Source organism: Callospermophilus lateralis, chromosome 1, assembly GCF_048772815.1.
Source record: "Callospermophilus lateralis isolate mCalLat2 chromosome 1, mCalLat2.hap1, whole genome shotgun sequence".
NCBI classification, from domain to species: domain Eukaryota; kingdom Metazoa; phylum Chordata; class Mammalia; order Rodentia; family Sciuridae; genus Callospermophilus; species Callospermophilus lateralis.
This window is the reverse complement of record NC_135305.1, coordinates 75815072-75831879: the sequence shown is the minus strand read 5'-3', so window position 1 is coordinate 75831879 and position 16808 is coordinate 75815072.

The following is a 16808-nucleotide window of genomic DNA, read 5'->3' as shown; positions in this document are numbered from 1 at the left end:
GTATTAATGTGGCAGCACACCTATTACCTATTTCCTACTAGGCATACAAGTTAGGAAGCACTGCATTTCACTATAAGATAGAGGATGTTTCTATTTAGACATATGTTAATAATTTAGGAATGGACTTGAATAAAACAAGAGATTATATTTTATTATTAGGGTTAGTACCTTTGATTTCTACATAAATCATGAAGAATATCATTCAATAAAATGACAGTGCAGATGGTGATGACATTAAAATGTATACCTCTTTCTCTAACTACACATACTATAAATATATATGCATATATGTTTTACATATGCATATTTATATATATACACATACATACACATTATATACACATTTATATCAAGGAGAAATGCAGGAATCATTCCAGGTTTGCCAAATATAATTTTGTATTCAATTGTATAAACAATTAGAGACATTGTGGAAATAGTTAATTTTCACACTCCAGTGACTAATATCCTTACCCCCTACGCTGATTACCGTATGGCTCTTTCCTATTTTCCTATGTTCCTTTTGCATATAAGGGAGTATGGAGACAGGGACAGACCCTTTGAGAGCCAAAGGCATGGAACTCCATAAATCAAAGCTTCTCATGACTTTGTCATACTGACCAGTCTCTTTCAGATTCAGATTTGATACCATTTATTAATAAAAGTTAAGAATCATAATAACTAATATTGCTGGTCATAGAGGCACATACCTGTAATCACAGCTACTCAGAAGGATGAGGCAGAAGTATCACAAGTTTGAGGTCAGCCTCAGCAAGTTAGTGAGGCACTGTCCCAAAATAAAAAATAAAAAATAGCTGGGTATGTAACTCAGTGGCAGAGACCATGAATTAAATCCCTAATATCCACCCACCCACATATACACACAAAGAATGACTAACATGCAGAATTCCTATCACTGGTCTCTGTGTACAAGCATTGTTTTATTTCATATAACACCACAGGGAAGTAGATATCATTATTATCTTTTTGTTGTTGGTGGTGGTAGTGGTGATGGTGGTGCTAGGAATTGAACTCAGGGCCTTGTGAATGCTAGGCAAGCATTCTAGCAATGGAGCTATATCCCCAGCCCCATTATCATCTTTATTTAAAAGAAAATCTAACTTTAGGATAAAGTTTAAAAGCTTTTTACTTTTTTCTTCTGCTAGAAATGAAAAAAGAACTGAAGTTTAGCAATTTTATGCTGTAATTGCTGGGAAGTTCTGCATATCCAATTGTGGGATCCCTTACAAAAAATAATATACCTCAGCTGGACATGTTTAAAGGTAAGCAGCAAGAGGGAAGCCATACTTTTAATTAGGCAGCCTCAGTATTTTGGGACTTGATCATCTACTGTAATTCTAGCTTTGGTTATTTCCATCCTTGAGATGCAAAGAAACACAAATATTTTCCGTTTTATGGGATAGTTTTTTTTTTTTTCAATTAAATGAATGCCTTTAAACAATCTCAGAAAATCCAGGGTCCTGGATATACTTGATATTTCTGAAAACTAGTATATTCATGGAAAAATTATTCATACTAAATTCTATTCTGCTTGAAAGAAACAGCCTTGACATAGAATCATTGCCATGATTTAAGAGGATTATATTCTTCAAAAAAAAATTGGTTTAAACGTTCATCTTTATCTATTCTTTTTTGCTTTATCCTATCAACTTAATGAAACCAAGAATGACAAGATACATGGAAAACCTGCATCTCAAGCTATGATTTTATTCCAAAAATCAAATCTATTTTTAACAGATACTGAAAGCCAAGGACTAATTTTTACACAAAATTATGCATTCATGAAAAAACTGTGAATGAATCTACTGCTTGTTAAAAGAACATAAGTAAGTGATGGAGTAAACTGCCACCTAGAGTTGAGAATTGAATTCAGTTCAATATATGATATAAAAATGTGCCTATCAGTCCAAGATTCTTAATGTCTCATATTTAACATGTACATAGAAGCCTTTTTACTGTAGATTCCATGTAGTCCTTCATCTATATGGTGTTCATGTCTCTCTGGATTTGGAAGTTCTAAAAGAAAAAAGGAAATTTTATAAATAAGGAAAACACAAGACTAGGAGAATTACAATGTCATTTTTACTGACTGTGTTTATAAAAACAGTCTTTGGGAAAATATTTAATATATTAAAATATGAAAATGATCCCCAAACAAATGGTCGAATTGGAATGTCTTATGTTGTAAATTCCTGGAACAAAATATATTCAGCCCAATTCTTCCTGCTTTGCTTATATCCATCCTGAGGGTCAGAGGCTTCTTTGCATTTTAGTATCACTATCAAAATCTGCACAAACTATTCAGATTTAAATAAGTCATTTAGATCTGGAAAGCTGGTATTTCATTTCCTTAACTGGATTGCTCTAAAACCATATCCTTTTCCAAACCCCTATTATGGCTATGGCACCCCAAATTTGTACCTAGCCACAAGTATGAAAAGGAAGTGTACATCTTACCACTTGTGTGTAGCATGAACCAAGGTATAGCTGTGTGTGTGTGTGTGTGTGTGTGTGTGTGTGTGTGTTTTAAGGTAGAGTCTGGCTTTTCTGAGTCAAGCTGAGAGTGTTGTATATGAGCTGGGAATTTTGAAGTGAGCTCCTCCTCCCCTCCTTCTCCTCCTCCTCCCTCCCCTTCCTTCTCCCCCTCCCCCTGCCCCTCCTTCTCTCTTTCACTCTTCTCTCTTTTCTTTTTAGTACTAGAAATTGAACCCAGGGATGCTTTACCACTGAGCTAATCACAGACCTTTTTATTTTGAGATAGAATCTAAGTTGCTGAGAGTCTTGCTAAATTGCTGCAGCTGACCTTGGGATCCTGTTGCCTTGGTCTCCTGAGTCACTGGGATTACAGGTGTAAAACATAGCTTCCAGTTTAGAACAAGAGTCAGGAAGTGAGCTATTTCTAACACACTTCACCTACAAAATTCTGTGTTATGTGTGTTATTTGACTGTCCTTTTTCAATGCTGACCATGTACCTGGTTTATCATTAAAACTCTTGGTACATGGAAAATAGGTTGTTGACTCTTTTCTGCCTCATATTCTGACCTACTTCTTTCTCCTACAATAATACTTCCGCATTCTTATTATCCCCACCCACTTTCCCAGAACAATCTTATCCTCCTTTTCTTTTACAAAATTCTCTTTCAACATTCCCCTCCCAGTCCCCTGAGGGCAAACCCGTGCTCAAGCCAGTTCTCATAGTTTCCCTCCATCTCCTCTAGGTCTCAAGTGTCTTTGCATCTCTTATATCTTCTCCTATGAAGCAATTGCCTTCCACTGCTTCTTTAATCAACCAGAATGGAGATAAGCTAGGTTTCCTCCGTACTCAGTAAGGTGACTCTTGTTCTAAACTGGAAGATATGTTTCAAAATGATGTTGCTTATGTCAAGTTCTTCCTAACAATTTGAACATTACCTGTATGAAAGGCATTACTCTACATGCTTTGCACAATGTATTACTTCATCTTTCAAAAATGTCCCTTGAGAGAAGTATCATTATTATTTCCATTCTACAGATTAGGGAACCTATGCACAAAGAATTTAAGTAACTTGTCCAAAGGAACACAAAGAGTGATTGACTAGAATTTGAAACCCAAAGTTAGGCTTGAGAGCCCACAGACTCAGTGACTAGGCTATACTACTTCCAGGCTTCAGTACTTTTCTTAATTTTTTTTTTTTTTTTTTTGCCTCAAAAAGTGACATTTATTCAAAGAGAAAAAAAAATGACAAGATGTCCATCCCTTGGCTCCCCTTCCCTCCTCCTTCCAGCTGTACCTTAGCCCCCAGGATTGAACCCTGGCTGGAGCTAGGTAGCAGGACAGCCCCTTTCAGATGAGGTCAGCAACATTGAGGGGCATCTCTTCAATAGAGGTGTTGTAGAAGGTCTATGTCTCCAAGAGTCCTCTTGCCTTCTTTGTCACGAGGTTAATAGCCACACCCTTACAGCCAAAACTCCCATCTCAACCAATTCTGTGGATGTAGTTTTCCCTGTTGGTGGGAAGGTCATAGTTGATGACTGAAGAAACCTGCAGCACAGCAATGCCTCTGGCCTATGTCAAGAAAGATGGCAAATTTAGCCTGTGATTTGAGGATTTGATCCATCCAATATTTCCATGATAGCCATGAATTTCAAGGCATGAGGAAATCTAAACTTATGATGTTTTGAGAAGGGCTTGAGCTCACCTTATGCTGCTGCAGTAACAAAGTCCCGTGGATCCAGGCAGTTCTGCCAAATAACTGAAAAATGGTAGCAAGGATTTGGATCAGAAAGGCTGGGATCTGAATCCAGGCCCTACCACCTCTGTGACTATGTGTGGTTATGTTACAGAGCTGGAGCCTTTTGGGAAACCGAGGCAGCATGAAGACCCCTTTCAAGCCTTGATTCTTTAAATCAAGTCATAAAGATTTCAGACATGTCGCTCAGAGCAAGAGGAATGAGTTTATTAAAGGAAAAGGGAAAGGGGACACTTTCAAGGGAGAGAATAGGTTCTCTCAGAAAGGAGAGGGATAATGTGCCTCCCTTGCACTCCAGTTTTATTGGGAATCCCAGAGAAGTTTCCAGAGTCCCCCTCTTGACTTTTGACTGACAATAAGATGACATCAGACTTTCAAGTATACACTGCCATGACAACTCTGGGTCACTCTGGCCCATGCTGACTGGTTCTAATTGGCTTCTTAACCACAAATTCTTACAGATTTTATGGTTAGAAGGAATTACCCTTATCTCCCCAAATTTTGAGATCTGATCTACGAAAAGGCATGCAAAACTCTCCCTCTTCGGGGTAACTTGGGTTCCTCTTAACAACATTATTTTCAGGTCTGCATTTTTCCTGAAGTTAATAGTTAGTTTGCTGAGGAATGTGACATAGCCTGTCCACGTAAGTAAGGGAGAACTGTAGGTAAATTGCTTCATGGAAAAGAAGACATGTGGGGGTCAGCACAGTGGGCCCATTTTACAGAATTATTCTCTTAATGTCATGTTCCCACTATTTACATCTGTCTGTTCCCTGACAGTTATTGACCTCTCAAGTTCCTCTTTATCCTTTAGACACTGTTGTGATTCAAACGCAAAGTTAAATCTTTTGAAATTTCTTTTTCTTTCCATTCCCAAATATTTGTCTCTTTAAACCCAATACTGTCTTTTGGCTGCCTTCTGAGGTTCAATGGTTGAGCCCCTCTGGATTCAATACCTGCAGGCTCATTCTCTCTCTCTCTCTCTCTCTCTCTCTCTCTCTCTCTCACACACACACACACACACACACACACACACACACATCACAGAGTCCTTAAATATTAGTGAAAAGAAATCAATGATTAGGGTTTTTCTTTAGATTTATTTCTATGTAAAGATTTAAAAACATTTTGTCTTTCATCAGCACATCTCCCAAGAAAGTTGTATTAGGTCTTCATGTTTGAGAAAGGCTTGAGATTTTCAGAGAAACTTTATTAACTGAACAACCTTTCTATGCAGCAAGTCAGCACTTTCATCTTTCAGAGTAGGTAAACAGGACATAGAAAAGCAAAATAATAATTTATTTTACGTCATGAACTAGTTCATATTTGAATTGACTTCCTGTCTGATAGGCCAAGCAATGAAAAACAAAATATCAAAATACTAATTTGTATATTGTTACACATTAGTGAGTCATCAGTGCATCCTGTGCTTCATGAATATGACTTTGCATATCATGTTCCAACTGCCTGAGCCAACCTTCCTTCCCCAGCCCTCTTATTTTTTAAGCTAATTTCTACTCATGTTTTATAATTTAACTCCTATGTATCCTCCTCTAAGAGCTTCTGAGAATCCTGGCCTTGTTTCTTTAGAGTTGCTATCCTCTTCAGTGTTCACATAGCATTCTGTATCCCACTATGTATGTCTATCATAGGACTAACTGGACTCCATTGTGATGGACAATGGGTTCTCTGAGGAACACAAAGCTTTCTTCTCTGTCTTTATATTCTCTAGGCATAGCACATGATATTTATTCAACAAATGCTTTTGCATGAAGAGTGCATAAATGTATGCACTCTATATCTCTATCTATCTATCTATATCTCTTCTAGTCAGGAGAAGAGGTGCCATGATAACAAAGACAGCCTAAGTCTGCTTCTCACTTCATACATATGTCCGACACAGAAGAAAGCTCTACTCCAATAAATCAACCATGCAGGCTCACAAGACTCCACCATCTTGTGGTGATGCATTCTTTGAAGTAAGAACACTTCTAGAGTACCAAGGTACTAGGGAAAAATGCAAAAAGAGTATATCCTGAAAATGAAATTTCCTATGACAGTAGTTTCCATCCATATATCATTGACCAGAATTATTCATGACACCTAACACAAACAATGCCTGTGATTCATATTTGATTTCCAGCACCAGTGACTCTTCAGTGACCTGTCTTTGGCTACTGGAGTACCTTTGCACAGAGTCTTAGTGCCTGAAACTTACCCCTAAGTGGCTTTTAGTAATGACTGTTTTGTCAATAATTATTAGCTCAACTCCTTTGTCTGAGGTTAGGAAAACTCTGAGAAGTTGCTTACCCTCCATAATTCTGTAGAATTACACCAACGTCTAGCTTCTGTAGGGTTTTGGCCTGAAATTATGTTCTTTCTTGGCTTTATTTCATTCTCTTGTCTTGCTCCTATCACTTTCTGCTATAGTTTGGATCTGGAACATCCCCCAAAGGTCAATCAAAGTCTTGGCCCACAGCTTGGTGCTATTAGGAGGTGGTAGAAACTTTAATAAGTGCATCCTAATGGGAAGTGTTATGTCATTGAGGATGTTCCCTTGAAGGGGTTTGTCTTCTTTTTTCTCTCTCTCATTTCTGGCCATAAGATGACTAGACCTCTTCTGCCACACTCTTGTCATGATGTATTATCTCACTACAGGCCTAAAAGCCGTGGGGCCAACAAATCATGAAACCTCCAAAACTGTGAGCCAAAATAAACCTTTCCCCTTTGGAAGTAGAATCAATACTCTCTCTCTCTCTCTCTCTCTCTCTCTCTCTCTCTCTCTCTCTCGGTACTGGGGACTAAACCCAGCAGTGCTTAACCAATGACCCACAACACCAGCCCCTTGTTTATATTTTTTATTTTGAGACAGAGTCTTGCTAAGTTATTCAGGGCCTCACTAAGTTGCTGAGTTTTGAACTTGCGATCCTCCTGCTTCAGCTTCAAAAGCCTTCAGGATTATAATTGTGTGCTACGGTACCTGGATATCTCAAATATTTTTAATGGTAACAGGAAGCTGACTAATGTACTTCTTTTCTAATTCCCTTGAGACTACTTTCTTAATACATCATTTACATATACTTCTTAATTTAAGGACTGCATCTGGGGAACTTGACAAGACATTGCCACCTAACAAAAAGGTGGGCTGAAAAGCATAATGTATCAAGTTTCTACAAAGAGAGAACTGACACAGGTAAACTTTAGAATGTCTCTTACAACATAATGAAAAATAATTTGGTAATTAAGCTAAGGGTTACATAACATGGATCTAGCTATCTAATTTTAGCATCAAGGAATGAACAAGAAAAAGAAGAAAGACAGTATTGCATGGTGGAAGGGTCATGGAGCTGAGTGACTTCCTTGTAGATAAGACACTGAAGATTCAAGGCCACTAGACCAAAGTGCAAAGTTGACAGAAGCCCTGGACTTGGTTTTAACTGCAGTCATTATCTGAGCAATAATTATAGAGATGACAAGCAATACAAGGGCCTAGGTTTCAGTTTAAATAATATATACAGAGAAGTGAAAATACAAAAAATCAACTTGATGGTAATGTGGTTCTGGGTTATTTCAAAACAGGTCCTCAGTCAATAACTAAAGGTATAGGGAATTGGGAAATAGGATATGGTCTTTTTGTGGGAAGATGGTAGTAGATGCAGGGCTGTGGCTGTAGCTTAGTGGAAGAGCACTTGCCTTGCATGTGTGAGGCACTGGGTTCAGGCCTCAGCACCACATATAAAATAATTAATAAAGATATTGTGTGTCCATCTACAACTAAAAAAAATATTTGAGGATATCTCTTTTTGTATGGGTGAAGCATGAATCTAATTTTGTCTTTTTCTAAAGTCTTAATATTTGAATATAATTTTTAAAAATCCATTGTTTCTCTATGTTTTAAAAATTGCCTTCTAAATTCTATTTGTACATGGATCCATTTCTGAACTTGACATTCTGTTCTGTGGTCTCTCTATTCATGCATCCACAATGAACTTTTTAAATTATAGATTTATAGTATGATTCATATCATGTAAGAATAGTCACCACTTTTTAGATTTTCCTTTTTCAGTTTCCCTATTATTTTATCTTTGTTTTTCCATGTGAACTTTAGAATTAACCTATCTTAAACAATAAAAACATCTTCAGAGTATTTTTTATAAGGGACTATATTCAATGTATCTATTAACTTATAGGGAATTTACATATTTGTGATATATAGTTCTTTCCAAAAATGTAGAATGTATATCTACTTCTTCTGGTCTACTTTCTGAATATAACAGTATTTTAAAGTTTTCCTATGTATGTTTAACATAATTTTTGTTAAGAATATTTGGAAATATTTTTCTGTCCTTATTAAAGAGATTTTTTATGAAGTTATATATATTTAAGTGGTTATTGTTCTGTGTATAAAAGCTATTGACTTTTAATACCTGCTCCTTTATGAAATTGTTTTTGATATTAATCTTAGCATTGGTTATTTTCTGTGTCTGAAGTGTACCAATAGATAATACGTCATTAAATACAGTTTTCTTCCTTCTTTTCCAATCTTATGCTTCTATTTATTTTTTTCTTGTATGATTACACTAATATCTTCAGTCCCAATTCATTAGTAGTGAAGGTAATAGGCATCCTTGCCTTTCCTGACTTTAGTGGGAATGCTTTTAGTGATTCTCTTTCTATATATTCAATATGTTATGAAAATGTGTATCCACTGGTAGAGCTTTTTAAATACCTGTATCTATGAATCTAGGACTATGTGCAGAGTGGGACTTGAGCATCTGTTTTATAAAACATTTCAGAAGGATTTAAGGTAAATTTTCACAGCATAACATGTAAGTAAATTAATCCACTGCATAAACATTTATTGGGTCATATTTTGTATAGGACCTGTGAATATGAAGACATCCTTCTCAACTCAAGGAACTCAGTTTAGCAGTGGGGAAACACCTACAAAGTAATGATGTATAAAGTATAATCAATATAGTGTAGACAGTGTTCCATCACTAGTATCTTTGCTCCAAGTTGTATTTCTCTAGAGTTTACAAAGATTTCCTTTTTTATTAGAGCATTGTAGTTATAAGATTTATTCTTTTTAAAATAATTCAAAATTGGCCTTCACCAATAGCCTCTACCTAAAATAGTATGGTGTGTTATAGAAACTCTCAATTTCCTGCCTTTCTCTCTCCTCATCCTATGTGTTATTTTCAAATTGTGGCATATAGACTATGGCACATTATCTAATTCATATGCACAAGGTCCTGGGTTCGATCCCCAGCACCAAAAAACAAAACATAATTATGTTATGATCAAAGGTCAATCAGTTGTCTGTTAAGCAAAGTTATATAGATAAGTGTTTCTGAAAGCAGAGTAATTCTCTTAACTTTGTTAAAGGATTTATACTAATATTTTTAATGGTTTATACCTGCCCCAAACTGAGTCTGAGACCTATATTCCTCCTCTCAGTGTCTATTCTTTATAATTTCTCACATGCTTTCAAAATTTTAGGAGGATAGAAAAGATTGTCCTAATGTTTGGAGTTAATCTAGAACTTGTTGAAGAAGAGATGAGTTTTTTTTAACCTAAAATGAGCTGTAGAATATTTTTAAAATTTGATACATTGGGATAATTGTCCTCCTTTGAAAGTCAGCTTAAACTCGTACAACATTTGGCTCTCAAGCCTTGCAGTCTCTTCTTTCTGTCTCTGGGGTCTGAAGTACCTTCAGTTGAGAGTTGCCTAAGAATCTGAAAAGGCAGAGAGGTCAAAATAAGGCACAAAAGAGCTCGAGGTTGATGCTTAGAACTAATTCTAGATACTGTACTTCAGGCATCTGAAAGATGTAATGAGTTTAAGATTTGATTTTCTGTCTTTCTTTTTAGAGTACTGATTCCAGCTTATAATAAATTGAACAGAAGTAAAAATCCAGGGTTATTAATTTGACTGGGTTATAATTTTGCAGAAATAAGCTCATCAATGAAAAAGATAGAACCTAGGTAGTAGGTAGAAATAGCCCAGTAAAGGACAATTTAAGAGTTCTCTAGCAGAAATTGTTTATATTGCCTTTTAAATACTCCATGTGCACAGCACACAGAAAAATGATTTAAATAAGTGCTATGCTCAGTTTTATAATATATTTAGTTCAAGATGAGTTATTACTTTTGACATCACTGTAAGGCATCTTATGGAGTAAGATAAAAAATAGGAATAATTTCCATAAGTAGAAAGAATTACAAGTTATGTATTTTTTCCCCAATCAGATCTCTCTGGGCTTAACTTTTCCTTCTTGAAACTGAACACCTGAGACCATGTTGATTTTGCATTTTTGTTACAATACAGGGTCATGGAAATTTGAGTTCTGTCATCAGAAACTCAGGGGCCTATTTATTAAACTTATTTACCCAAACCTTTCTTTAGCTGCTGCTGCTGCCCCTGCTCCTTCTTTATTTCCTCTTCTTCTTCCCTCCCACTCTCAAAAAGGATGTCAAAATATTGCTTCATTTTGGTGAGCAGGGTCCTCATGGCTTTCTGTGTCAGGCTTACCTATCAACCTATCTGAACATGTTTGGATTTATATAGCCAATAGGACAAGAGTTATTTGTGAAGACAAATATAGAATCCAAGAATACAATTAGTTATAAATTACAATCTTAGAACTGAGGATAGAATTTATTTTCTTGTATTGATTAACCATTTTCAACGGGAAATTTAATTGCTTATATGACTTTGAGAAGCATTAATTTGCAACTAATATTACAAGTTTAAATGTAGCAAATTTATTCTTAAAATGATCTTGTTAACTTCACAACTTTAGCTTCTAAGCTCTTATCACTAGATTTACTCATTAATCTGATCTAAATGTGTTCATACACGTAAGTGTTAAGCACTGCTTATTTACTTCAGCCTTGATAGGATATTTATAATGTCTACTGGCTCTGATAAGAAAGTTATTTATTTTCTAAAAACTTTAATATACCACATTTTAATTTTAAACCAAATTTTGTTTCAAAGAAACCACTATATTATTTTATTGTGAACTAAGTAGATGGAAAGTGAACTAAGACAGTGAACTAAGTCCATTGACTACACAAAGCAGTGCCTACAGGAAGAGCGTTATATTTTTAAGGAGATGTAAATCATTTCTTTTTAGAGCAATAGGTACAATCAACCAAAACTCTTACAAAGACTGACATCATATTGCTTCAGTCAGGTGAGAAGGGCCTGCAAAGCCTCCTGTGTCATGCTTATCCAAGCAATAAATTACTTTTTTAGACAAAAACCATCCTCTAAAATTGCTTTAGCTTTTTTTGAACTAAAAGTACTGAATGTGTAGTATTGGAAACACTTTATTTTGCTTTTCATCAAGTGCAATTATTTTCCATTTGATAGTGGAAAATAATGATATTTTCCACATCACAAAAGAACAAGATAGGTTTCTTATATTTTAGTGTTTTCTCATTCATATTGAATCCAGTTTTAATTTGTCCCCAATAAAGATTCTTCCCACCTGATAATTTAGTTTCATTGGCCTCTTAACCTAGAAATCTTCCTGAAAAATAGTCCTAAAATATCTGAGAAATAGTTCCATATTTAAGTTTAATACCTGATATTATTTCTTTGAAAGATATTTCTACAGATACATGTGATTTAAAAGTTTTGATAGAATGCTAATACTAACTTCTCATTAGATGTTCATCTTCCTTGAAATTTCATAAGCTAAGTGAATAACAAGTGCTTCCCATTTTAGTCTCTCTTGAGAAATATGCTAACAATATCACACATATACAAATAGACTAGTGTGTGAAAAAAAAGTAGCAAGAAAGAAATTAAATGAAAATTAAGTGCCTTTGGGGATTAAAACTCTTAGGAAGTCTTGAAATCTAGGTTAAAAACATCAGGCAAAGACAGACTCAAATTCATAGTCAGTTGTATGTAACTACCACTAGGTTGGTATAGTGTATGCTGAACAAATTCTGACATATAAAACTATTTATTTAGCTTATTTTGATTCACATTAACTTTAGCCAGATTTTGTAGGCTTATAGGTCATTTTGTGAATCTGAGGAAAACTGGGAACCCTAGTCCCAGGGAGAAAATGCACTTACACACAATCACAAATTTTGCATATAATTTCAAGAAGTTTTCAGTCTCATTGAAGCCTGTTTGTCCATTAACTGCATAGAGTTTTATGTTAGCCAATATGTTGCAAATAAGAGAAAAATAACTCATGTTATCTTAGGCAAAGATGAATATCTTGGCCCTTGAAACTGGGAAGACAGTGAACTAAGTCCACTGATTACACAAAGCAGTGCCTACAAGAAGAGCGGGATCTGCAGACTTTCAATACCACCAGAAGGGGGGAAAATTATATATGTGTGTATATATATTTATTTGTTATGATTAGTTATACATAACAGCAGAATTCATTTTGACATATATTTTGTGTGTGTATATGTGTATGTGTATGTTTTTTTTTTTTTTTTTGGTACTGCGGATTGAACTAAGGGGTGCTTATCCACTGAGAAACATCCCCAACCCTTTTATTTTTTACTTTATCAACTTGCTAAGTTGCTTAGGGCCTCATTAAACTGCTGAGTCTGACTTTGAACTTTTGATCCTTTTGCCTCAGCCTCCCAAGTTGCTGGAATTACAGATGCAAACCACACTGCCTTCTCTGCTGCTCATTTCTGCTTGCCTTCACTTTTGTTGGCATAGGAATTTGATTTTCTTCTACAGATAACCTTTTTCTGGTATGAGAAAGATATCCACCAGCAAATGGTAAAGAAAACCATGGTAGAGAAACATACCCACTAGCAAATCCTGCTTAGCAAACCTAGGAAAAACAGCTTTCCTGACATGTATATATCAAATCCAAAGGATTCTCTCTCTCTGCTTAGGTTAATCTATCTACTAATCACTGTGGGTCTCATTCATCACATCTATTTCATGGCCACATTTGTGGCAAGAAAGTAAACAAAGCAGAGTCTGTTAGTAGAAGGAAGAAGATGGAATACCTTAAATACTACAAAGCAACATACAGAGACTCCTGAATTATTATCTCTAAGACAATAGAGATAATAAAAAGGAATTAACTTTATCAGCCTTTACTAAGAACTATTTCAAGTCATAATCAAATGTCAGAGAGAGGAGAATGGAATAAGTTGGCAACTGATGGATAAACTGAGGCAGTGTGAATGAGTCTGAGTGTCAGTGCTGTTGGTAAATTGACTCTCTGAGAAAAAAATGTCTGAATAAATTAATGAGTACAATTTATAAAAATATTATGTACTATGCATATACATATGTTTATGATTTCCATATAGCCAGTTGATTCTTCTCTAATAATTTTGCTGTCTTTTGCTGAACTCTTGTGGGACTCCCTCTTCAAATGTGGTTGTAACTGACAAGTGTTTGACGAAGATTAGGGTTGAATAATATTTTCCTTTTCATTAACAAATAAGATGTAAGGACTTTACTCATTTGTATTTTGTTTTTATTTTTTGTGGTACTGGGGATTGAACCCAGGGATGCTCTATCACTGAGCTAACACTCCCAGTCCTTTTTAATTTTTATTTTGAGGCAGGGTCTCACTAATCTGCCCAACCAGGCCCTGAGTTTGGGATCCTCCTGCCTCAGTCTCTCAAGTCACTGGGATTAGAGGTGTATGCTACCATGTCTGGCCTAATTTTTCAATGATGTGAGCAACTTTTTTTTTTTTTGCTGAATTGAATAATAATTTTGAGTATTTGAAGGATAGTTCTTCAATATTTCTGTTACTTATAACATACACAATAGTTGCAATAACTTTTATGTTTACCATGAATTTTTTTTATCACTTTCTTAACTCTAGAAAATGAATGAAACAGCAATTCAAGCCTTGGTTAGTAGTATTTCCTAATTTATGTGTTGTGAATATTCTCAAATGCAGTTGTCTTTTTTTTTTTTGTCTGCATTTCTTTTATTTATTTATTTATTTATTTATTTATTGCATTACAATTCTTAATACATCTTTGTACCACAATTTATCATATCTCTGATTGTATATAAGGTATGTTGATTGTATATAAGGTGAATTTGGTGTCAACATACCTTATATAAATGTAGTTGTCTTTATGCTACCACTAGGACATCACTGAAGACATGAATTGGGAAGAGATGTGTACTAGCATCCTACTCTATAGTATCTTCACCATACAATAGATTTAAATGACCTCAAAGTCATACATAATACTAAAAAGTATTAAAACAATTAGGAAGTGGTTTTTTTTGAGTGTTTATTGCTTTTGTCATATATATATATATATATATATATATATATATATATAATTTCATTGTAAATTTATATAATTTTTAATTATGGCTGTGTTGGAAAATAGTGTACCAAAATTCCAGAAATTTTAGCATTTACCCTCTGAGACAGTTCAAACCAGTCCAGCATATCGTTTGTATGATTGCAAGATAATGTTAGTCAAGAGACACCTGTTTGAAGTTTTTAATAAGTTTTTTTAATAGAGCTGAGATGTAAAATCAAGGCTCTGCTTAGCCATCAAATTTTTATCTGATACAATATACTCCATAACTATATGTAGGTAGATAGTTAGTGTCAGATACACTCAAATTTGAATGGCTTTACTTTTTTTTAAAATTTGTTTTAATTAGTTACACATGACAGTATAATGATCTTGACATATTATACGTTTGAATCAGATGGGATACAATATCTCATTTTTCTGAGTATACAGGTTGAAGAATCACATTGGTCATGCATTCACATATATACACACAGTAATAATAATGGCTTTACTTTATGATTAGATGAGTTTTAGAATATCCACCAGTTTGGATTTTCCAAATCCATTTTCTTTCTCTTTTTTTTTTTATATTTTTGTTTTAGTTGTAGTTGGACTGAATACCTCCATTTTATTTATTTTTATGTGGTGCTGAGGATCAAACCTAGTGCCTTTCATGTGCTAGATAAGCGCTCTACCACTGAGCTACAACCCTAGCCCCCATTTTCTCTCTTATTATAGTGCAAATGATTGAGAAGGTATTTTCTCATATAGCCCCAAAATTTAATTCCCATACTTTTATAGTTTAACTAGAAAAGGAAGGAAAAGCAGAATCTCTGAAAGTGTTTTCTGCTTCTTCACTGTGTGTGTGATTAAAATCAAACTTCCATTTCCTCATATTATGAACTCTAACAGAATTTTTTTCACACTTGAATGATCTTTTAAAAAACTGTACTAGACAAAGTGTGACAATGAACATTAGAAATATGCTCGGATATACTGGCATCATTTAGTGGGTATGATTTTGCTAAGATATAAGACTAAAGGAAAATAATGGTGATAAATGCTTGATACTTTACTTTTATGCATTTAGCATTGAATACAGAAGTGCCATCATCATTTTGGTACCAGGGATTGAACCAAGGGCACTCAACCACTGAGCCAGATCTCCAGCCTTTTTTTCTTTAAAAAAAAAAATCATTCAGAGACAGGGTCTTGCTAAGTTACTGAGGCTGGCTTTGAACTTGAGATTCTTCTGCCTCAGCCTCCTGAGCCACTGGGATTATAGGAATGTGCCACTGCACCTGGCTATAATTGTCTTTTTAGTGATTTTTTTCTGCAACTCAAACTCTCAGGTGCTTTAAGCGACCAAAGAAATGGATAACTGAGATTAATTGATGAATTAAGTCAGAAACCTGAGAGTAATTGTGTTCTTTAGTAACTATTTTATCTTTTATGTTCAATATGGATGTGTTACTTTTAAACAATGTACAACTGTAAAACCTACCAATTTTCTAGTATTTATTTTAAACTTGACTTTATTTCTTAAAATCAGCAAAAAGGCAAAGCTGTATAATTATGAGACACATTGTATCAAAATGTTTCTAAGCAATTGATTAAAAATAAAAGTGATAATGAAGCTAATAAGATAAACTGAAGTTTAGGAGAAAAAGTTATCAGATATGAGTGAACATAAATTTATATTAGTAGTCTGGAACATCAAAAATGGAAGATTTTGCAAATCAGCTCTGGATTTAACTTCTCATACATATCTATGTGCTGTAACAAAATAGGGTTGCTGATGAAGTTAGTATAAAATTGCATCTTTTGATTTGTTCTTCTTGGTAGTAAGAGTTCACAAGATACCTCTTTTTCTGCTCTTGTGGGATTTGGAAGCATCCTGAGCCCATGATCATGAAGGATATTTAGGGACTAGAAACTAGCCTCAGAAGAAACATGATGGATTCATCAATGATAGAATTATCAATGTCAGAACTAGGTGAGAAGAGAGAGATGAAATTGATCTAGATAAGCAGAAAAGCATAGGCTCCTGGGGGTGGAGGAAACGAAGGAGAATAGAACCAACAAAACCCAAGTCTGGTACCCCATTCAGAAAAGGAGGCAAAATGCAAGAAATAAACTCGATACCCTAAGGTAACCGTATATTCATAGCATGAGGCAGAGGCTGATGGAAACAAGGCAGGAATATACCAATCATAGTGATGTCAATGATAAACAGGCCTCAAGTGGACTTTGTGAGACTAGCTGAATGTATAATG